General features: G+C 47.0%; 1 pseudogene; it reads right to left on the minus strand.

Annotated features, from left to right (window-relative positions):
* Window positions 1-20,812, minus strand: part of LOC149354028 (uncharacterized) — a 96,756-nt pseudogene extending 75,944 nt beyond the window's left edge.
* Window positions 20,813-24,664: the final 3,852 nt, after the last annotated feature.

Below are 24,664 nucleotides of genomic sequence, written 5' to 3' on the forward strand. Positions count from 1 at the left end.
GCCGATGCTTTGGCGAGTTCGCAACTGGAAGAGCTCCCTGCCTGGGAGGTCTATCAGCCGTGTTCCCAGTGCCGACCAAGGTAGTTTATTTTAGAACCTGTTCCAGCTGGGGTGCGGGATGATAAATCATTCTCGAGAAATGCGGGCTCTTCTTCTCGACAGTGGTTAATTTTCGTGACCACACAGTATACTACCCTAAAGCCAGATTTTGGGAATGTGGCCTGCAAAGCTGGTTAATAGCGCTAGGAAGGGATTCATGGGGAATCCTTGTAGGGGCAGTCGCATTTGCGCGCTGCAATTGTTGAAGATTTTTGGTTCCCCATTATTAATGCTTTTCATGATTTTCCTACGAAACTTTCACGCTTAGCTAGCAGGTCCCCCCTTTCTAACCCTGAGACATAAAGTAAAACTTTAATGAGAGCAACAGCGAAGAGGCCGCCGACAGAAGCATTACCCTGGCATGGTACTCTACGCGGGAAAAAGAGGAAAGGAAGGAAAGAGAGAGGTAGGGGTGACGTGCGAAAATGTCGCTGTGGTTAGCGATGTTGATGCACGTTTAAGAATTCCATGTGCTCGAAATTAGTCCACAGCTGTCCACTGCTGTGTCTCTCATATTGAACACGGAGATTCGCGGCGATGAAGCACGCATACTAGAGAAAACATTTGTGCATTTCAGCTTGTTTTAGCTATTACCCTCGCACCAAGAAGGTACGGAACAATGCGCAGGGAAATGGTTTCAGCTATGGCAAAGCCGTATGACCAGAACGTTTACTGCACACAGAGCTATGCAGTTTTGTTAGTGCGAGAGTGAATGCCGAGTCCTTGAAAAAAACTATTTCGTCTCGCTGGTGCAGTCTAAATTGCGAAGCGTGTATTTTGTGTTGGAGAAAAGAAATTGATATATCTGGCCCTACTACCTGAAGCTAATTCAAACCAGGGTACAGACTGCTGACATTTTAGCATATAACCAATTTTTCTCTGTGGTAAATTTCTGGCGCGCCACTAGTGCGACTTTGCTGCGGGGTGTACGCAAACAAAGAGTGCCCGCTTTCTAACGTACATTTGTTGGGAAGCTTGCAATTCCGACAACGTTGTGTGAAATACAGATGGAAGCAATCGACTGGCGACGGATGTTGAGTCGATGTAAAACTGCTTAGTGTGCGCCGGCCGACTCGGGGGACGTATCATCTCTTCATAATGACCATCAGGCTGACTGCGCCCACTGCAGGACAAAGACCTCTTCCATATCTCTTTAATTAGTACTTTGCTGTTCTAGTTGCAGCCAACGTATCCACGTAAACTTCTTAATCTCATGCGCCCACCTAATTTTTTGCCGCCCCCTCCTATGTGTCCCTTCCCTTATAATCTAGTTTGTCACTCTTAAGGACCGTCCGTTATTTTGGCTTCTCATTACATGCCCTGCCCAAGCCCATTTCTTCCGCTTAATTTAGACTATAATTTGATTAACTCGTGTTTGATCCCTGACCAACTCTGCCCTCTTCCTTTGTTCTTTCTAGGGGTGTAATACATAGATATTTTAAGGTGTAAAAGTCTAATTTGGAACTTGAAATTTATTAGGCAGGAATTTTAGACTGCATTGATCCCGAATATGCCATTTTCTCAAAATGAACTTTAGCATTTTTTTATCATTTCAAGACCTGCGTCTCCCGTAAAGTTGAACCCTTTTCTCCAGCGTCCACGTTTTAGTCCCATAGGTCAGTAGCGCTAAAATACAGCTGCTATATACTTTTCTCTAGAGGGATATTGGTAAACTGCCGTTCATGATCTCTTAGAACATATGAAATGCGGCTCACCATATTCTTATTTTTCTGTTAATTCGCTCTCGTGATCCGGATCAGCGGTCAATACCTACCCTAAGCAGACGTATTCCCTTACCACTTCCAGAACCTGACTACCAATTGTAAACTGCTCTTGCCTTCCGAGGCTGTTGATTACTTTGGTTTTCTGCATAATTAATTTTTCAATCCACAGTACTGTTCTGCCTATCAAACTCATTGAGTGACATAGGAAGGCAATGCCACTTCCCAGCATTTTGAGTAGGCATGATGTCACCCCTGGGGTGTGGAGCGATCAGTGGAAACCAAATGTCGCAGTCAAAATCGGTAGGGCTGGGTGAATGATTATTTAAAAGCCTTCAGGCGACACCGGAACCTTTTTTTTTCTCGGAGTAATTCTATGGGCTTGGGTAGCGCGTTTTCAGTGGGAGTATACCTATCGCGATACAGCTTTCTCCAGCAAAAGAGACCCTGTCCACTTTCATGCCAACAGAGATCCTTCTTTTTCGGGTGAAAATTGAGCATGTTGCAGAAAACAGCCACTTTTTGAAAATATTTTTCTTAACATTCTCGCTTGGGGTCCAATTTTTTGGTAACTTGTTGGCTGCTTCTGTGAGCTTCGAACCATGCGCCTCTAGTGTCCCTATGCTCAAGACTGTCAGATTCACCTCTGCCAGCAGATGACGTGAGTATACAAAAGCAGCAGAAGTGGTCTATGGATATCATACTGACATCCGCAAGCACCCAGCCTTATTCGTTTGCTTTCATTTTAAGGCTATTTTGAGAAGTATAAAGTGAAACAAATGTATCGGGCTTTTTTAGTATTAGAGAAACTGTTGAAGTTTCTACCGTCGGGCTCACGTGATGCTTGAATGTGTTAGAAACCAAGTGTGCAGAGCTTTCGAAGGTATTGAAAGTGTAAGCTATAGAGAGACGCAGGGCATAGAGAGCACAGAGAGAAAATAAAAGCTGTGCAATGAATACCGAGCAACGCACTGGAGGCGTAGCGCATCTACGTATTGGGATTTTGATCGGGCCTCTTGAGGCCGTTTTTCTGAAATACAACGCCTCTGAAACGCAATATGCCACCATCAGCAGTAATCATTCTTAGCATGGGAGTCAAGTATACAGCGAGTCAGCCTCGCAGCATCAAGAACTTCTTATTCTTCTACGCAGGGTGACGGTTGGATATGTACTCGCCACCGTGGATGGACAAAAATGAAGAGTCCCGCCCTGGTGGAGTGGGCGTTTGCGGGGAGATTCTACTTTTTCCTTTGAGAAATTTTCAGTCATAGGCTATTTTAACATAATAAAAGTATAGTAAGCTCCGTCTTGTTTGAACCTTCCGTAACAACTGCCAAATTCTTTCATAACTAAATACTGGAGCGTTAGATTTCATTTTAACATAATCCCTATCGTAACGTCATCGCCATACCACCTCCTTGATGTTCCTCGCGAAAGGAGCTGAAAATTGTTTTTGCATCTCTCTACTAAAGAGGCAGCGGAATTTTCCCTGAAAGAAAAAAATCATATTCTACTCTCTCTGGAGCTGGTAATTCTTCTTAATTCAATTTTTGAAAATGTGGTTTTTCAAATAAGTGCAAACTTTCAGAGCTTATTAGTTCGCCGTTTTTTTTTATATGAGCATCGTTGCTCTTCTACAAAGTCCTTTATATTAACCCTAATTCAAAACTGGAGAATAAAAAACTCGGAGGGCGGTTACAAGTCGGAAACACAGATGTTCAGTGTTAGCTGGGACTGCAGAAGGGAGGAATTTCAGAAAACGGTGTTCAGTTCAGTGGACGTGGGTAGTGATTGTGCGGGAGCCACAGCCATCGACAGTGGCTCTGGCGCAGGGCATTCCATGTTTGTCGCTACGTTCAAAATAGCCAGCCTACCATGTGATTCGTTTTACAAAGGTTTCCATTTTCAAAATGAATGCTTGCGTTTCCTTTCCTGTTTCCTGAGGCTGAACTCATAACGGTGCAGGCGCTGTCTGAGTTGATTCGGGACACGTAACCGTCGGTTACTTGCAATTCGACCACGTCAGAATAAAAGAAAATGGGAGGCAATTTGCATCGGTAATCAATTGTTAAGTGCGCTTGCATTGCTTTCCCCTGATATAGTATGCAGTGCATTGTTACAGTGAGTTATGCATGAGCAAAGCTTATGCTCTAGAATTTCGGCATCACCACGTCTGGAGCAGTGTGATGAAGTGCGATAATCCATGAGCAAGGAAGCGGGAATGAAGCATCGCGTGTACGCGTCTGCTGTCCGTGAAGGGTTAGGGGCAGGGTGTCCAACTGGAATTTATTGCAGGTTCGTATCAGGTTCGGGTTCACGCCTTTCGGGTTCAGTTCACTATTCGGTTCGGACCGTATTGGACCGGTTCAAACGGGTTCAAGATAAGAAAAATAGAGAACGTAGATGGGTTTTAATCAACTTTGTTATGCTGTTTGCTTTTTTCTAGCGCATCGATATATAAAATAAAAGTGCGAAAATTTGGTTAATGCGAGATGTTTTCACTTTACCCACTTTATTTATTGTTCGTCGAAAAAGACGAATTTAAGAGAAGAGCACCAAATTGAAATGAACTCGAAATTAATGTAAACCACCCTATAATCCGTCTGATGACGTATAAGGTCAGAAGCCGCTGGATTTAGCATCTTCAAAACCTTCCAGCTTGTGCAGTTTCTGAGACCCCGTAGAGCGAGTAATTGTTCTCCGCTCAAACTCGAGTCAGTCGGGAATATCTCGTACGCAGTGCACTTACGTGGCCGCCAACATGACCGCCGCCGCACGTGGCCTCTACGTTCCCACGGACTATTGAGAAACGAAGCTCCCATGTATCAGCAGCTATATACAAATACATTTCCTTCGCCCCAAAATAGACTTACCAGTCACCCCCCCCCCCTCCGCCCCCTCCCCCCTTTACTACATCGCGCGAGAATATGCGAAAACCCCTACATCGCCCGTCTTCCACCTAACGAGAGCCTCGAGGGTGGGCACTGGTTCTCCCTAAAAACCAGAGCTTACCGAATATATGGTATTTAAATCACGTCTTCGATATCACCTTTGTGATTACCGTTATATATCTCGGGCCCCTGCAGCCCAGTATCTTCAAACACACTGCTAACCGTGGATTCTCGCTGGTACAGTGAGAAATTATGACTTTGCCTTTTATGATGACGGCGAAATCTTTTGTTCTGATAAAAAAATATGACAAAGCACGCTTGATTGGGGTGAGAACGCATCGTTTCTGCACGGACACAAATCAGCAACATCTTCGTTGCGATGTTGCTTCGCAACATTTTGCTAGGAACAAGGTCTGGGGCGCTATCAAACGGAGCCTGTGCTTTTACAGAATTTTTCGCGCCCTTGATAGAATCTGGTGGAACTGTCGTAAACCATTTGCCCACCAACTTGTTTCAGGGCATTTATTTTCAAATCTCGCAAATTATATTGTTGAAGAATGACTGATTTTCGATGCTCCCTTCTACATGGTGCTCGCAGAGAGTTTCGTTTATCGCGCAGCACTGCAGGGCGAATATGCTGCCAACCTGTGTCGTCATCAGTGACGTCACGCAAAGCGATTCTCCAGGCCTCGGTGTAAGAAAATGATGTCACGTGCTGTGAAGAAAAGAGTTCAACAGTATTATTCTACCATTAACTCACTAAAGCCAGAAAATCACTGGAGTTGCCTAAAGATCTCCACAAGCATAACTTTCAACCAATAACGTATTTTTAAGTATAATACGCCTCCTGCCTTTCACTGTGAGCATAGCTCCTCCAGCACGAGCCACGAAGAATACGAGGGAGAAGACAAAGAGGAATGGCGCGAGGTGGCCTGTGTCTTGGCCACTCCCCCGTAGTGGGTACGTGCCATTTTATTCGAGGCCAACCAACCAACCCGTTTGCACCTCCGTGTTACCCATCATCCCGGCTACAGCGTATATCGCAGCATCTAGGTTCCGGCGACGAGCGTTATTAAGTTCGCAAAACACAGCACTTTAAACATCGGCGGAATATCAGCATCTGAAATATTCCCGGAGCAGGAAAATTTGTCAATCTCAGCAGCTAGAATTATCTCTGACGAGGTTGCGCTTCCGCATCCCCCCTCTAAATTTCTATCTGCACAGGTCTGGTTTGGCGTTAGCACCCCTCTGTACATTTTGCCGTGAGCCTAAATCTATCGATCATTTTTGGCTCCATTGTCGTCGTTTCACCTCTTTGAGAAGAAGACTGCTGGAGTTGCACAAGCATAATTTTCAATCAGTAACGTATTTTTAGGTATAATACGCCTCCTGCTTATCACTGTGAACATAATTCCTCCTGCAAGAGCCACGAAGAATACGAGGCTCGAGGCAAAGAGGAATGACGCGAAGTTTCTCGTTTGCACCTCCAGCAATGGGAAGATTCGCAGAGGCACAATGACGAGACACACTTTCTGCGGGAAACGCGGCTACCCCACCTTTGATCCCCCAAGGTGTGTCGGCTGGTCCCAGCTTCGTCCTCTTGGCACCGCGGTCATGGACTTTCTCCGTGGCGTCGGCAGTAAATTACCGCCATCTGATCACCGGTGGCCGCCCGAGGCGAAAGGAACGCACACACTTTGGTCCATGTTACATGTTTCTGTTGGCGAGAGTGGATCGTCGACATATTCAAGCCCCTCGTCGTCTCGGTTAGGCACTCCGGGTAGGCTCTCTCGGAGCTCTGCGCCAGGGACTGCCATCACCACCACTTTCCAGGCCGATGGCAGCCGATGGATTGGCAAGTTCGCAACTGGAAGAGCTCGTTGCCTGGAGGTCTGTCAGCCGTGTTCGTAGCACCGACCACGGTAACTGATTTTCTTACCTGTTCCGGCTGGGGTGCGCGAATTATACGTCATACTCGAGGAATGCGGGTTCCCCTTCTCTACAGTGGTTCATTTTTGTAACCGCACAGTCTACTACCCTACAGCCAGATTTTGGGAACGTGTCCTGCAAAGCGAGCCACTAGCGCCGGGCAGGGACTTATGGGAAATTCTTGTATGGCTGTCGCATTTGCGCGCTGCAATTGTTCGAGATTTTCGGCCCCCAAATATTAATGCTTTTCATGATTTTCCCGGCGAAAACTTCACGCTCAACTAGTAAGTCGCCCCACTTCATTCCCCTGAGAGAGAAAGTAAACTTTAATGAGAAAAAAGGCGAAGAGGTTGGCCGAGAGAAGCATTACCCTGGCATGCTACGAGACGCGAGGAAAAAAGGAGGGAAGGAATGAGAGAGGTAGGGCTGACGTGCGAAAATGTTGGTGTCGTTAGCGATGTTGATGCACGCTCAAGAACTCCAGGTGGCTGAAGTTAATTCAGAGCGGTCCACTACTCTGTCTTTAATATTTAACACGGAGATTTACGGCGATGGAGCTCGCATACCAGAGAAAACATTTCTGGATTTCAGATTCGGGTAGTCCTTGCTATTACCCTCGCACCAAGAAGGTACGGAGCAATGCGCAGTAAAATGGGTCGGGCTATGGACAAAGCCATGTGAGCAGAGTGTTCACTGCACACAGAGCTATGTAGTTTTGTTGGTGCGAGAGAGAATGCCCAGTTCTTGAAAAAAAATTTCGTCTAGCTGGTTCACTCTAAATGGAGAGGCGCGTATTGTGTTTGGAGAAAAAAAAATGATACATCTCGCCCAACTACCTCCAGCTAATTCATACCAGGTAAATTTCTGGCGTGCCACTATTGCGAGTTTGCTGCTGGAAGTACATAAACTAAGAGTGCCCGCTTGGTAACTTGCAGTTGTTGGGCAGCTCGTAATTCCGACAACGTTAACCACAGAAAGAAGAATTGCCGCGACAAATATTAGTCAGCTGTCAAAGCTGATAAGTACAAGCGCAACCTAAAAATGTAAAAGATTAAGATTACCTATGATCAATGGATCGCCATTTTCTGTTACCATTTTGTGCTGGTGGCGTCAGAATCGCATAGGTCGAAAGCACAGTGCAGCGAGGACTGTACGCAATCAAATATATTTACCACGGGGATATGAATGTGGAAAGGCGTTTCACAAAACAAATGTTTTAGTGGGAAAGAAGGAATATTGAGTGAAATACAAATCTAAAAATTTGCTGTTCCTCGGCTTCTTCAGCCATACTTATCGCACTTTGCTTCTGCTTCCTTCGACCGCGGAGCTTAATGCAAAATGCGAGAGCAGTGATGCCGATATCAAGAGGGACTCCGGAGCAAAATGAATGCTACTTTCGTCATTTAATGGGGCGGCAGGGGAACATTTGTGTTGCAGTGTCAGTCGAATCCACGAGAGCCAAAAGGACTAAAAGACCATGGATTAATTAAAAATAACTATTCACCTTTTGAAATGGTTTTTCACGGGAAAAGGTCGTGTTTTGTAATCCTATGTTTTACGTCAAAAGCGAGACCACTTTTTGAAATTGATGAGTGGACGAAGGCGTTCCAGATATTTAACGAAAGAAAGATATCTTCCAATACTCAAGTTGGCTGTATCTCGTACAGTTATCAAATGGCGTCGTTGCGTGTAGTACCGTCAGGGAAACATCGACATCTTCTACGCCATAATATGAACAGCGTAAGAATTTTTGCATTCAAATTAAATGGCAGCCATTTGGTCAATGTGCGTTCCGGAAGCCCGATATTACGAATTTAAAAAGCCTGTTTTTCTCGTCCGACATCTCAAACCACAATGCCGATTGCAACATGAGTGGAAGTGGCCAGCGGCTTTGCGAAAGCGGACAGTTTTCGGAGCTTTAGCGTCAAAACATATGGCCGCCGCTTCCAAACGTCTTCGGCCAGGTCATGTCAATTTTCGCCTGCACTACATTTGAGCATTTATAGGGACAGAGAGATAGGGCGAAGACTGCGCAAATTTATAAGGTCGGTGCTTTGAAGAGCAATGCGACGTTGTCTGCTCCCCTTCGCTTCCTATCATTTATAGCTAAGTGGACCTGTATTCACATACTCATTTCTGCGCGCGCTCAGTTCTGCAACAGTATTGTAAGGGGCTAGTGCCTATCCTGAAGCGATTCTTGCAGAGTGGAGTTTCATCCTAGTTTTGTGACGTTTGCTCTGTGTGTAGAGCAATGAAAAAGTTAAGGGACGTTGTCTGTAATGAAGACGGGGGGCCAACGTTGAGTCGATGTAAAACTGCTTAGTGTGTGCCGGCCGACTCGGGGGACGTGTCATCTCGTTACGGTGAACATCAGGTTGACTACGCCCACTGCTGGACAAAGGTCTCTTCCATATCTCACCAGTTAACACTTTCCTGTTCTAGTTCCAGCCAACGTATACACGCAAACTTGTTAATCCAATGCACCCACCTAATTTTCTGCCGCCCCCTCCTTGGCGTCCGTTCCCTTGGAATCCAGTCTGTTACTCTTACGGACCATCCGTTATTTTGGCTTGGCATTACACGCCCTGCCCAAGTCCATTCCTTCCACTTAATTTCGACTAGATTGTCATTAACCCATGTTTGATCCCTGACCACCTCTGCACTCTTCTTGTCTCTTAACGTTGAACTTATTTTTCTTTCCACTACTCGCTGCGCTCTTTTTATATTAGCGGTAGACGCGGGCCTTAAATTTAACATCACTACTATTAAATTTACCGCAATAAAATTAGGTGTACAAATATGTTTTTCTTTTTTGTTCCCAAAATAATATAATTATGTTGGGTATTTCTGAATTACTTTCAATAACAAAATAAAATAACTGATTCATAATTAGTTACATTCTTACAGGTCGTTAAGACACCTTCTTTCTATATCTTTTTGCTTGGAATTAAATGAGGCTGCTGCCGAAAATCTGCCATCTGGAGCTACGCTAATTATACCGTTGTTCACGTGCACCATTCAGTATAAATGCTAAATTTTTACCAAGCACAATAGTTATGGAGTATAGGTAGGTGACATTACGGTTAATAAAATTCGAAATGTTTACCGTCGGGAAACAAAAACAGCATAGCTCCAAAGTTTAGTTTAGCGCCAGCCGTTCGGAGGTCGTTGGAGAGGCCTTAAAATACTGTCGAATGCGGACGTTCGAAAAATATTTCAGAGCAGTGCGACATAACGAAGTAGTTGGTAGCAGTGCCAGATTTAAAAAACAAGATGGCGGCCATCAGGTACACGGTCGTGGCAAGTGACGGGTGCTATGTCCTCCAGCATTTCGCTCCTAAATCGCGATTTCCGGGCATTGTAGGGCTCACGTGATGTTTGGATGTCTTAGAAACCAAGTGTGGAGATCTTATGAAGGTACTGAAAGTGTAAGCTATAGAGAGACGCAGGGCATAGAGAGCACAGAGAGAAAATAAAAGCTGTGCAATGAATAACGCGCAAGGCAATGGAGGAGTAGCGCATCTGCGTGTTCGGATTTTGGTCCAGCCTCTTATTGCCGTTTTACTGAACTAAAACACCTCTGAAACGCAATATGCTACCATCAACAGTAATCATTAATAGCATGGAAGACAAGTATAGAGCGAGTCAGCTTCACAGCATTGGGAACTTCTCATTCTTCTACGCAGGACGACGGTTGGATTTGTATTCACCACCGTGGACACAAATGAAGAGTCCCGCCCTGATGGAGTGGACGTTGGCGGGGAAATTCTAATTTTTACTTTGAGAAATTTTCAGTCACAAGCTATTGTAACATAACTTAATAAAAGTAAAGTAAGCTCCGTCTTGTCTGGATTTTCCTTACAACTGCCGAAGCTTTTCGTTACCAAATACCGGAGTGTTGGATTTCATTTTGACATAATCCCTACCGTAACGTCATCGCCCCATCCCCCCCCTCGATGTTCTTTGCGAATTGTTCTGAAGATCGTTTTTACATCTGTCTATTAAATAAGCCACGGAATTTTCTCTGAAAGTAAAAATTCGTATTCTACACTCTCCGGAGCTGGTAATTCGTATGAATTCAATTTTCGCAAATGTGGTTTGCCAAATATATTCAAAGTTTCAGAGGTTAACATTTCTTCTCCGTTTTTTTTTATTGCCTGCTCTCGTTGCTGTTCTGCTTCTGCTCTTGTTTCTCCAGAGCTAATATGCGATTCCTCAAAATTCCTAAAAATATATCGTTGAAATAAATAACTCCCATCCTCGGCGGGTGAGGGTTACGATAAAAAAGGAAGATAGCATTTAACTAAGACTCATTACCTTTTTAATTAGCCCATTCTGGTGGTTAGCTTCAACTGAGTTCGAAGCCACAGACATGAGGATACCATGTATATTTTTGAAACAAGAAAGTCTTAGTATAAAGCCCTTCACAGCGAGAAAGTTCGTTGCATTTTCCCCCACAAAACCGGCACTAAGTGCCTCATCCGCGGAAGAAGCTAAATTCTGACTAAACTCCCGCCGGGAAGTCATGGAGTGCCTACGGAGCCTAATTCGAACTGTCGGCGCTAATGCACCGGACCATAGCGTTATTTTATTTTACCGCTAAGAGAAGGCAAAGCATGGCAAATGACGCTAAACGTTAACAAGTGCAAATTCCTGCGCGTATCAAGGTCATCTAGCAACTCACCTACATATCACCTTAACAATGTAGCTCTCGAATCAGTAGCGTCATACAAGTACCTTGGCATTCATATCGCTTCTAACCTTAGCTGGAACAGTCATGTCGAATTCATTGTCAACAAAGCTAACCGCATGCTAGGCTACTTAAAACGGAACTTTCGCTCGGCCCCTTCTAGTACCAAGCTTCTCTTTTACAAAACGTTAGTTCGTTCGCAACTTGAATACGCATCTTCAGTTTGGGACCCGGGCACTACTGATCTCATTAACCAGCTAGAAATGATTCAAAATAATGCAGCTCGTTTCATCTTCCATAATTATCACCGCACCGCTAGTGTATCCTCAATGAAATCTAATCTCAATCTGCTACCCCTCACATTTCGTCGAAAGCATGCACGGTTATGCCTGTTTCATAAGATATTTTACCATGATGACTTACACTATAAATTGCTCATTCCGCCTTCATATGTATCATCACGCATTGACCACGCTCACAAGGTTGGCATAAATTCATGCAACACTAAATGTTTCTCTGATTCATTCATACCCCGCACATCTAAAGACTGGAACCGCCTTCCCTCTTCCGTTGCAACAATTGAAAAATTTTGGTTATTTCAGTCTGCCGTGCGCAATATAGACCATGCGAGTTCTTCTTAACATTGTATAAAACCTACCTCTTTCCTGTGTGTTCATATATTATTTAATTTCACCACTGTGTACACTCAAACGGTATCGCGAATTTCATTGTGTTATATTAAGTGTTATGGGACTTTGTTTAGATCATTTTTAACCAAACTTAACTGTCACTTACAGTATTACTTGCATGTTCTTGTTGCTGTGCATATCTTTTGTTTGTTTATTGATTAAAACCCACTCCCCTCTGTAATGTTTATACCCTGAGGGTAATAATAAATAATAAATAATAAATAAATAATAAATAAATAATAAATAATAGTTATCACTCACTTGGCTGTAGTTATTTTTTAGTGCGACGAAGCAAAACAAATGGCACCCTGTAGCACAGTAATGCAGCCAGTTCGAGTCTCGAGCAGTTGGCACGACAACGCAGCACTATAGGTTGTTGCGTTCGCACCGAGCTTCCTGCGCGCCTAACGTGTTCAGTGGGGGTTTTGTTCAGAAAAATGCGCTCGATTTCCTCGCTCTGAAAGGCTTGAAACAGAGATGCTCCTAATTAAAGTGGCAGGGGAATTACATACTTCCAACGGCATGATGTTGAATTCGTATACCCCGCCCGTTGTCCCAAAAGCGGTGTTGGAGCCGTCAGCGTCAGAACTACTTGCCAGTGCCCGCTGCGTAGATCTACAATGGAGAATTCAGCTTCCTGCAAACAGTCAAAAGCGTCGTCAATTAGGTTTAAGGCATACATGCCTTTGCAGGTTATTTTGTTGAACCGCCTGTGCTTTCACAGTCCTTTCTGCCAGCCCGGGAATATTCACGAAAGGGGCCGATGACTCGGTCCTTGAATATGCCGCAAAAGTTTTCACTGTGAACTTTTGTTGTTGTTTTGGATTCGAAGCCAGTTACGGTTCACGTCAGCCTAGCAATGGGCATTTGGCAGGTTGACAGAGATGCGACGCAACTGTGCTTCATCCGTCCAGATCACTCTCTATAAAGAGCCAGGATCAATGTCGAAGTGAATAACAGCCAGGTTATAGAAATTCTGCTTTCGTTCAAAGTCTGCCGCACTCAGCTGCTGGTGCAGACTCATACGAAAAGCACGTATGCAGTGCTTGACAAGACTCTGTTTGCGCCAGCACAGTCGACTGTTTGTCGAATGCTGGCTTCCGTTTCAGTCTTACAAACGCCAGCACGCCAATTTCAAACTCTTTGTACCGAACATACGCTTTAGGGCACCTTGTTGACGCCAGAGAAGCTGTAGAAGCAAATTTTAGAAGATCCTCACAAATGATGTCTCTGCTGGAAGCCGATGTTTCCAGTGCTTGGAAGCGTGTAACTACGCACCAGACGCTTGCCCTTTCTTATTTTTGCATACGCGACTACCCTGTCCTCTTTTTCATCCGTGGGTAACCTTTCTCACACAGCGATGCCCTTCCGAGGCCGATGCTGCCACACGCAACGAGGATGACTAGCATAAGCATCTAGCATCTAGCCGCTGCCACAAACGACAACAGGCATGCAGTCACTCCGAGGTCGTATCGCAAGCGCAGTGACAGCGCGCAATGGGTTCTGGCCCGGCGGCAATGCGAAAAGTCGTGCAGGGAAGCAAATCTGGAAGCGATACCACTGGCCGGCCGTATCCCTTAGCAAAAACTAATACGTTTGGAATATACGGTGGGCTATTTAAAATGTATTTTAAACATATTTTGTATTCATGAATGCACTAAAAATATGTCGGAAATACGTTTCTGAAATTTCATGCTTGCTATTCGAAATATATTTTTAAAATGTGCCAAAAATACCTCACTTAAAGCATACTTCGAGCAATTTTCAAATACGTGAAAAAATATGTATGCAGTTTTAGCATGTTGGCAGTGTATTAAAAGTGTATTTTCGGAAATATGAAATTAATTCATCGAAAGTATACTTCAATTCTAGAAAACGGGCAGCCCTTGTAAACGTATATGTATGCAGTTTTAGCATCTTGTCAATGTATTAAAAGTGAACTTTCGTAAATATGAAATTAATTCATCCGAAATATACTTCAATTCTAACAAACGGGCAGTCCTTTTAAACGTCTTTGCACACTTCTAGCTGCCGTTCAACAGTCGAGTGCTCGAAATCGCGTTTCGGGAAATGGCATTTGCGTGTCGTCAATGTATTCGAAGTGTACTTCCGTAAATACGCAATTAATTCGTCCAAAGAACACTGAAATTCTAGCAAATTGGCAGTCCGCATTAGCATGTTTGCAGCGCACTACAAGCTGTCGTTGAACAATCTAATGCTCAAAATCGAGTTTCGGGACATCGCATTTTGGTGCTGGCCATCTATTTAAAGTGTGCTTTCGTAAATACGCAATTAATACGTCTGAAGTATATTTAAATTCTAACAAATTGGTTGTCCGCGTAAACACATTTGCATTACACTTCAAGCTACCGTGGAACAATCTAGGGCTCGAAATGACGTTTCAGAGAAGAGTGAAAACTTTCCCTTTCTTGTCATCCTTTCGTTTATAACTTCTAGCAGGAAGGTGATCACCACTTATAGCCCTGCTACACGGGCGCTTCGAATGCCTTCCAGCCGAATGTCATCTAAAGATGCTACACGTGTTTTGTCTTAGGGAATGCTTGAAGATAATATTACGCCAACGAATATTAACCGCGTCAGCATGAAATTTCCCTGGGAGTGCGCCGATGAGGACGACTGCACTCATACTGTTGTTTACATGGCTTGTTTACATAACATAAAACGCAATCTGCGCTTTCGTTCTATTAAACAATCTGTTTTCTTTTTTACTGGTTGTACTCGTGCTTGCTTACGCAGTGCGACAATGTGTGGGAAGCAATGATGCGATCGCACACCTGAGAAAGCCGGGTTGTTGGCATCGCGCAGGACTGGCGCTTCTCGCTTCTTGTCCCGGCTTTCTCCGACGTGACCAGTACTTTTTTTTAAACTACTTTATCGAGAAGTATGTCTGGCGACTGTTCGCTTTAACTGAAACGGCCTAACTTGTTATCCACAAGCTAGCGACGGCGACGACTGCTGCTGGCCGTAAAGCACGGCTCGGCAGTCTGGGTCACACCGGCGATTCCCGTTCATCGTATGCGTGCCCTGCGATGTAAGCAATAGTTGATTTCAGGTCACTGTTGCCAAAACTACACCTGGTGACCATTTGCATACGCTAAAGCTTGTGATTCGCTCTTGACAACCGCCGAAATCACAGATCCAACCCTGCGAACTCGCTGGGCCTAGCCGTCGCGGAAGGGAACAGAGCCGTCGTCGATTGAAATTGATTTGGCAAGCGCTTATCGCTGGTGAGTGTTCAGGTGTGCACACGTGAAATATAGCCGTTCGTTTCGCTCATTTAGAAGCGCGAGCATATACACACCGCCGCCTCATCACCGTGCTCTCGCTCAGCCGCCGACAAGGCTGACCGTCCGCCGACCGGATTCGTCGGTGTCGTTGGCCTGAAAAACGTGTCCCTCTAGAATCATATTATAGTAAACTAGATATTTCACTATAATTACATGCTGTTGTTCAGCGTGATATATACTGTCGTTGTCGGACTAGTGTGACCGCCGTCGTCGTCGTTGCTGTACACTGAAAACGAGCTGAGGCTTTCGAATGCGTCTCGAAAGTGTCGTGCAGCACCGCGGCAGTCCGTCGAGTCCGAATGTCATTCCTATTCTCGAATGTCATTCCACTCAATGTCATTCGAACATTTCCGTGTGAGAACGTGATAGCATTATACCAGCAAAAGCGCCTTGGGTACTTCTGGGTCCGAATAAGCCAGCGGAAAGGATCCCGTCTGGCAGGGCAGACCGGCTCCCTTACACGCCCATGTATCTGTTAGTTGACAGTTCGACTCCTGACCTGTGCCTGACGCAAATTTCAACTAGCAATTCCGTTCTCCATTAACCCCTCGAACGCGACCAGTAGGGTACTTCTGCGATAATGTGGCAGCCCACAGTATTTGCGGAAAAAAAGGCCTCAGCGTGCAAAATAGTGCGTCGCTTTCGCTGGGTATAAATAAGGCAAGCCAAGCATAGCGCTTGTCGTAGGATTTGTTGTTTGCTGTGTCACTGTCTTATTGGTATGCTGTGTGTAGGTATCTGCCGTTCCCATTCAATCACGTCACCTTATAATATTAGACTCCTGTTGATTAATGTTAAATACCCGTGTACGATTTGTTCTGCAGTTGAAGAATTAACCCGTGTCATTCCATGGAGCCGCCCAGTAGACTTTTTTTAGGCCCGAGTAAACACATTTTTAATGTATTAGATGTATATTTTTAGTATATTTCTAATGTATATTTTGATTATATTTTTAATGCATTATAAATATGCTAAGCGGGCAAAAATGTACTTTTCACGTATTTTTAAGAACGTTTAAAATATTATTCCTAGTGTACTTAGAAAGCATTCGTATTGCAGTTTAAGCATAGGGACGAAAAAATGCGAAATAAATATGAAATTAATACAATACGTTTGAAATGCATTTTTAGCACATCCTCTTTTTCGCTAAGCGATGGGCCTCAGGTGACGTCATTAACGCAGTGCAAAGCGCAAGGTGGGGCGATCGACGTCAGAGGCGCTCATTAGTCATATTCGATTTTCCAGTCCCGGACTACTTGCTCATAGGTCTCGGCTTCCTCCCTAACAGGAAACACCGTCGTGGTCCCATCACCTACTTGCCAGGGGCTGCTTTCGGGCTCACCGCCAGAGCCGGGGTCCCTCTCGGTTTCCGTACACGGCCGCTGTCATCTGAGAGCAGACGACGCAAGCCACGGCCACCACCACTGAGTGGCAACGCTATGCGTTCGATCGCAATCATTGAGTCGATTTGAAAAGCATGCTGCCAGCTTAGCGTAGGTGATTACAGAACTCAGCTTAGAGGGGCTCGCCGCTACTGCTAGCGGCAAAGTTCGAAAAAAGTAGCCCAACTCGTTGCGGATAGGCAGAGAGACGAAAGCCTTCGGAAAAACGTTTAAAATAAGGCTAGCTGCTCCAGTATACGAGTGGTTCACCTGTGATGCTTTTAGGTAAGCGCGCATACAGCATGTCGCAAAACAAGCGAAGAACCACTTGACGACACGAGCAAACTATACGCGTTCGCAGCTCCGAACACGCGTTCGTGTGAAGCGGATTTCAAGAAAATAAAACGAAGATGCAAGAACTCATGTCGAGGTATAACTCATGTGAAGATCTTGTGAAGAGCTCATGTGAAGCTTTGAAGCACGACATCGTCCTCCAGGAACAAGAAAAAAAAACACTCAAAATGCACACAGCAACTCAATATGGCTGTCGGCGCTGCACGTCACTGACCTGGCAGCTCTCGTCTGCTGCCTTCCTCGCAGCCCCAAGTATCCCGTGGACTGGCAAAGGCGATAAATTAACGCGTTGCTATGGCGTTGCAAGCAGCTTTGTGAGTGGTGGGCGGAGCTTTCGGGCTGCCCGAGAAAAACAAATTCCGGTCTCGAGTCCGGAAGTAGTCCCGGACGGTCCAGGACTGAAAATTGAATATGCCCACTGCCGGTGAGTTACGATGTGAAGCCGCCAACCAGGGGCCGTATTCTATAAGCTCTCCATTTAAAAATGGCCATTCCGCGTCCGTCTGGTCCTCTGTGATTGATCACCCAGATACACCCGCGGCTTTCTAGCGGCTATGGTAAGCGACCCGGCCATTGGATGATTGGCGACCTGACCTCACCGTTGGCTGCATATCGCAGCCAATGGCAGCCACTGGTGAGGTCCGGTGTTGACAGAGCGCTGCGATGCACCTCACTAGTGGTTGCACATAGCAATCGATGCCAGCCAAAGGTGAGGTCCTGTCGCCAACCACCCAACAGCCGGTCGCTTTTCACAGATACTTGAAAGTCATGGGTATATCTAAGTGGTGTTACGACTTGGTGCGTCCCAGTCTGCTGCCTCTGTTCAGCAGACCTGAGCGAAGAACGGTCGATGCGACGGTTAGTGAACTGACGTTTATGTACAATATTTACAAGGCTTTTTACATTAATGTACAAGGGCCGTTAGCACAACGGGCTAGGACGAGGCCCTGTGGAGAGCGTCTCTCTGGCGCGATGGCGTGTCTGCTGCCCGTCTGCTACCGCGTCTCAGTGCGGCTCTCCTCTTATAGCCGCCGGTGACCGTTGCGTTCCTCTGCACCCGGCGTTCCTCTGCTCCGATAAGGTCACGCCACAGGCCACCGCTCGGATTAGCTCGATCCGACGCTAGTGAGGAGGAGGAGGAGGAAGGGTCAGCCGGCCAGCCAGGATGACGCCGCGCCATGGCGGCGAGTACGTGCCTGCTTTGCGCGACGGCGGGCGCACAGCTCTGGTTCCCCGACAGGCCAGCGGAATGAGGGTTCAGGCACAAAGCACCCCCGCCGCCAGACAATGCGCCACGAAGACGAGCTGCTTCCGCGTGGCTCGGATGCGGGGCGCGCTCGAACACCAGGCTCCTCCCAGTTCCCGTCCGGTGTTCAGCCGCAGGTGGCTCCATGCTCCTTTCCGTGAACAGGCCCCGCTCGCAGGACAGGATCGCTGTGCCTCCGCCTTGTCGCCCAGGTGTCTGAACCAGCTTTGCTCGGTCCTCCGGAAGAACTTGCTGCTCGGCACCGGTCGTGCATGATTCTGCACCTTGCCAGGAATCGACCGACAACAGGCAACACACAACACGAGCAAGTGCCCTCTGCCACCCGTCAAACTGCCAGACTTTAATGCCACAAAACTCGGCTGGCTACATTTATGCCCACCCTTTTGTTCCCTCTTCAACAAGAGACACATGTGGGACAAAAGAACTCTAAAGTAATTAACTCAAAGTGCCAAACGCATGTCACACACGAAATAAATGAATCGACAATCAATTTGGGTCTCTTGAGATCACTTGGGCAGGATAACCGTCGGCTGAGGTCACCAATGAGGACATCAATTTTGCCCCAATTTACGAGCGGACTTGACAAGTTCACGAAGCGACAAAAAGTGTCACGAAGAGGTCTAAGGTAGCCTGGCTCAGAGCGCACGGCTTAGTGCGTCTGCATTCGCGTTTAACTTGCCCTTCTTATAACGAACGACAAGATTGTGCTGCTGGAGCGTCATACTCCACCTGAGCAGCCGGCCGCTCTTAGACGGCATATTATTTAACCAAGTGGGCAGTGGTCAGTTTCTACAACGAACTTGGAACCGGCGACGTAGCAGGCAAGCTTCTGAATGGCCCATACAAGGCAGGCGCATTCTTTTTCAGAGGTACTGTACGCCTCTTCTCGGCATGTCAACTTACGGCTTAAGTACAAAACTGGCCTTTCATTGCCGTTATCATCCTCTTGGCATAGCACAGCTCCCATTCCCCGATCACTTGCATCACACTGAATTATGAAGCCTTTTGAAAAATCAGATGCCATTAGAACTGGCTGCTCGCTCAAGGCTTGTTTCAGCATTTGAAACGCGTTCTCTTTCTTTTGGTCTCATCTCACCTTCACGGACTCTGACTTTCGAAGCGCGTCTGTGAGAGGACTGGCGAGCGCCGAGTAATCTTTCACATAATGCTGGTAATATCCAGCCAAGCCTAGAAAGCTCCTTATCTCGGTCTTAGTAGTTGGCCGGGGGTAGTTTACGACAGCGGCTACTTTGATTTCAGACGGTCTATGCCGGCCACGCCCCACCACATGCCCTAGGTAAGTCACTTCGGCGCAACCTAGATGACATTTAGCAGGTTTGACTGTAAGGCCTGCATCTTTCAGCTTGCTCAGCACGACTCGTAAGTGATCTACATGTTCTTCCCATGTATTAGAGAAGATGGCGACATCGTCGAGATACGGGAGTGCGTACTCGGACAGACCATGGAGCACTTGGTCCATTAGATTGGAGAAGCAATATGGCGTGTTTTTAAGTCCGAAACTCAACATTACTGGGCGGAACGTCCCGAATGGGGAAACGAACGCGGCGTAGCGGCTGGCGCGCTCTGAAAGGGGGACTTGCCAATAGCCTCGCACGAGGTCTAGCGTGGATATGTAATTCGACTTTGACACTGTCTCCACCCTTTCCTCAAGGTTTGGTATCGGGTAGGTCTGATCCCGGGTAACCGCGTTTAGTCGCCGGTAATCAATGCACGGTCTGGGATCTTTTCCTGGTACTTGGACTAGTATCAAGGGCGATGTGTAATCGCTCTCACCCGGTACTATGACTCCCAGGTCGCACATTTGCTTGATCTCACCTGCTATGATTTCTTTCTGTATGGGAGAACAGCGGTATGGCTTACTACGGATCGGTTCTTCACACGTTAGCTCGATATCGTGCGCAATTTGCGCCGTCTTTCCGGGACGATCCGAAAAGACCTTTTCGAACTCAGAAATAATCCTTCTTAAGTCTTCCTTCTGGGCTTGGCTTAGACGTGGTTCTAAGTTGACCTGTTCTAACAGTACATCCGAACCGCATCCTTTCATGTCCACAGAGGTCAGAATTTCTGCACCTTCCTCTTCCGAACCATTCAAAATCACATTCACAACAGCGTGCCGCTGAATTTACGGTTTCATCAGATTACTATGATAGATTTTGTTATGCCTTCTACCTAGTTTAACTTCGTAGTTGGTACCAGAAAGTTTCGATACTACGTTCGCTGGCCCCTCCCACTGGACCTCAAGCTTATTTTTCTTAGACGGTCGCAGTATCATTACTTGGCTACCCACTTCGAAAGTACGCTTCTTTGCTGACTTGTCGTAGTACTCTTTCGACAATTCTTGTGCAGCCTCCATATGGCTCTCGACAAGATCTTTCGTTTTTCCAATCCTTTGAAGTAGGTTAAGGACGTACGTGACCACGTTTGGGTCTTCCTCATCGACTTCCCAACACTCTCGCGGCATGCGCAGCGGTGTTCTTAAGCTCCGGCCGTATACAAGCTCCGCAGGGCTGAAGCCTGTGCTCTCATGGGGAGCGGACCGTAAAGCGAACATAGCTGCAGGCATGCAGGCTTCCCAATCGCGGTCGCGCTCAATGCAAAGGGCCCTCAATATTATTTTAAGCACAGAGTGCATTCGCTCTACTGGGTTGGATTGCGGGTGATTGATCGAGCTGTGTACGACCTTGATACCGCACCTTTCGAAAAAAGTAGAGGTTAGGCAGCTGGTAAAGACACTGCCGTTGTCACACTGAATGTCCGAAGGAAATCCGACACGAGCGAAAATTGAGAGAAGGGCGTCCACAACCTGAGGAGAATTGAGCTCCTTGAGTGGTATCGCTTCAGGGAACTTTGTCGCGACACACAGAGCAGTCAGAATGTACCGAGAACCGTTCTTGGACTCGGGAAGTGGCCCTACAATGTCAATTACCAACCGGCGGAAGGGTTCAGTTATGATTGGCACCAGCTTCATGGGCGCCTTCCACTTGTCGGTAGGCTTGCCTACTCTCTGGCATGTGTCGCAGGAGCGCACAAAGCTTTCAATGTCCTTCCAGCAATGAGGCCAGTAATACTCTTGGGCGAGCCTAGCTTTGGTCTTTTTCAAGCCGAGGTGCCCTGCCCACGCATTTTCATGCCCAATGTTCAATGGCTGACGGCGATACTTTTGTGGGATCAAAAGCTGTTCCTACTTACGACCACGGGCGTCAGTGTAACTGCGGTACCACAAGCCGGATTTCTCATGAAATGAAACATTCTTTTTCTTTTTTCCCAGTTTAGCGTTATCCAGCAAAGCTTTTATCGAGCTATCTTCCTGCTGTTCCCGAACGAGAGTACCTCTGTCAACCTGAGTTAGCTCGTGCCAACTGTCAGAAACTGGGGTCAATGTTGAGTTTACATCGCTCAGCGGTGGCACTGTTACCTTCTCGTTGCCACTAGCGGTGAAGATGTTTTCAGTTACGTCAACAGCGAGCTCTCTGCTTCCCCGAGAGTCCTCCACGTGAGCATCTACCGACGTCGTACCCAAGCTACAATGCTCATCCGCCTTCCCGAGCGGTGTTTCTCTCTCCGGTGCAAGGTCCAGTTTCTGCGAAAGCTTCCGCGCTTGAGAACGCGTAAGGGCCATGCATGCCATACTGGCAAAGAACGATTTGCCTCTATCCTTCAGAAGCTGCTCTGAGCTGTTCGAAAAGAGGTAAGGAAAATGCTCATGGAGGGCGGCAGACACGGCCGCCTCGGTGTTAAGCTGACCAAAAGGACCCTCAACGATCACTGTAGCGATCGGTAAGCAAGCACATTGCTCCTCGGCAACTTGCCTTATCCATGCGCATTCTCCTGTAAAGTCATTCGGAGAAACTAAAGACGGGTGGACAACGTCCATAGTTTCCGCCGAGTCTCGAAGAGCTCTGCACCTCTTACCGTTCACACTAATCTCCTGCAGATAGGGTTCCAACAACCGCATATTCTTGTCTGTCTCCCGAATCGTTGCAAAAGCAACCCTTTGCCTACAGTTTGCCGCGATATGCCCTTCCTTTTTGCAGTTGTAGCATGTCAAAGGCCTCCGTGACTCAAATGCGCGCGCGGCATCAGCGCGCTGCCTAGGAGCATCGTCAGATTTCCTTCACTCCTTTTGTTCTTCGCCCACCGCCTCCTTTAAAGCAGACACATCTTTTCGATAACCGCGACGCGCGAACTGTTTCTTTCCATCAGGCTTCCTTGGAGAAGCGTCCTTTATTTCCGCTTTTTCGATGCGTAATGCCCTGCTGTGCAGGTTTCGGCGAGTGTAGTACTCCTCAGCCAGCTCGGCTGCCTTATTGAGCTTAACCTCAGTAAGCCTATCCTGCAGCCACAGCCTTACATCATCCTGGATGCAGCGATAGAATTGCTCTAGCGCAATGCATTCTACCACCTTATCTCGATCGTCATAAACTCCCTCGCCCTTGAGACATTCATCTAGGTCGGCTTTCAGCTTAAACGCAAAGTCAATGTGCGACTCACTGCCTTTTTTTGCGTGCTGGAACCTTTGCCGGAACGCCTCAGGCGACAGCTTATATTTCCTCAACAGGGCCTCTTTGACCTCTTCGTAGCTCTCGAACGCCTCCTTCGACAAACACGTTATCACGTCAGATGGTTCCCCGGGAACCAGAGCTAGCAAATTCTGTGCCCAGAGTGCCCGTTCAAGGACATTTCTCTTGCAGACATGCTCAAATTTTACAAGATATTTTGCCATGTCCTCACCGATACGAACGGTGGTAGTTGGTCTCGGATTCTTTGACCATTAGCCTGCGCCGTCGTTGATGATACGCTAGACGCCGTCGAGCTTCGCCGCAGTTCCAACTCTTTCATTTTTCTCTCGTGTTCCCTATTTTCTTGGCGTTCCTTTCTATCTGCGTCTTCGCGCTCACGGCGTTCTTGTCGCTCTCGCTCTGCGTCTTCGCGCTCACGGCGTTCCTTGATCTCATCCCAGGCCTCGTTGGCTTCCTCAGCCGTTACTTCCTGAGCCCGATGCCCAGCTCTTTACAAATTTCGATGAGTTCTTTCCCTTTAAGGTTCTCCATCGCACACAAAAGCCTCTTGCTGTTCGCCCTTTGCTTAGAATTCCCTTGCCGTTCTCTACTATAGCACTACTAGTATGAAACGCGCAAGCAATTCTTTACAACAAAGCCTTGTTAACTCCCTCTTGTGCTAAACACAGCCCTACTCTAAACTACAATCACGTGTGCTAGAGCAGTCTGGCGAATTGAGGGTAAAACATCAGGCACTCACCGCGCCGAGGTAGCTGACGCCGGTCGATCCCGCAGCTGCCATCCACTGTTACGACTTGGTGCGTCTCAGTCTGCTGCCTCTGTTCAGCAGACCTGAGCGAAGAACGGTCGATGCGACGGTTAGTGAACTGACGTTTATGTACAATATTTACAAGGCTTTTTACTTTGATGTACAAGGGCCGTCAGCACATCGGGCTAGGACGAGGCCCTGCGGAGAGCGTCTCTCTGGCACGATGGCGTGTCTGCTGCCCGTCTGCTACCGCGTCTCAGTGCGGCTCTCCTCTTATAGCCCTCCGGTGACCGTTGCGTCGCAGTGACCGCGTCGCAGTGCGGCTCTCCTCTTATAGGCTCCGTGCGCTGGTATGGTGGAGCCACCAGCGACCGCGTCGCCAGAGCCCCCGCACGGCACTCCCCGCGTTACCTGGATGTCCAGTGTGTTTCCGTCAACCCGTCCGCATAGCAGACGCGCAGTGACATCGTTGCGAGAATGGGACCTCGGCGGGAGACCTGCTTTTATGCGGATTTGTGCAATGTTTGAAATTACAGGCCTTTCCCCGCTGAAAATGAGAAGGCGGGAAATGGAGCACACATTGGACAAAAGAGAGATGTTCTTCTATAAAAAAGGTCGTCCAACAAGATCTTGATGAGGCAATCGAAATTGCCTTCATTACAAAAGGCCTGGCAGCAGTTCAACGGTTTGTTTTTGTTTGGATTGCTTTTATTTATGTTCCTGAGCAGAAGTTATGAATCGTTGATGAAGGTGGCACCAAGAACGAAAAGTGCCCGTGAGCAGTTCGACAGCACACCGCATAAAAACAAGAACTTCCGACTTCCAGTATATAGCCATGTCCTTACGTCACCAAGGATGTTCTGGTGGTTGGTTGGTGGTTTATGGGGTTTAACGTCCCAAAGCGACTAAGGCTATGAGAGACGCCGTAGTGGAGGGCTCCGGAAATTTCGACCACCTGTGGTTCTTTAACGTGCACTGACATCGCATAGTACACGGGCCTCTAGAATTTCTCCTCCAAAGAAATTCTAGCTGCCGCGGCCGGGAT

The sequence above is a fragment of the Amblyomma mixtum genome, chromosome 3 (genome assembly GCF_055824585.1).
Source record: "Amblyomma mixtum isolate Tamu chromosome 3, ASM5582458v1, whole genome shotgun sequence".
NCBI lineage: Eukaryota > Metazoa > Arthropoda > Arachnida > Ixodida > Ixodidae > Amblyomma > Amblyomma mixtum.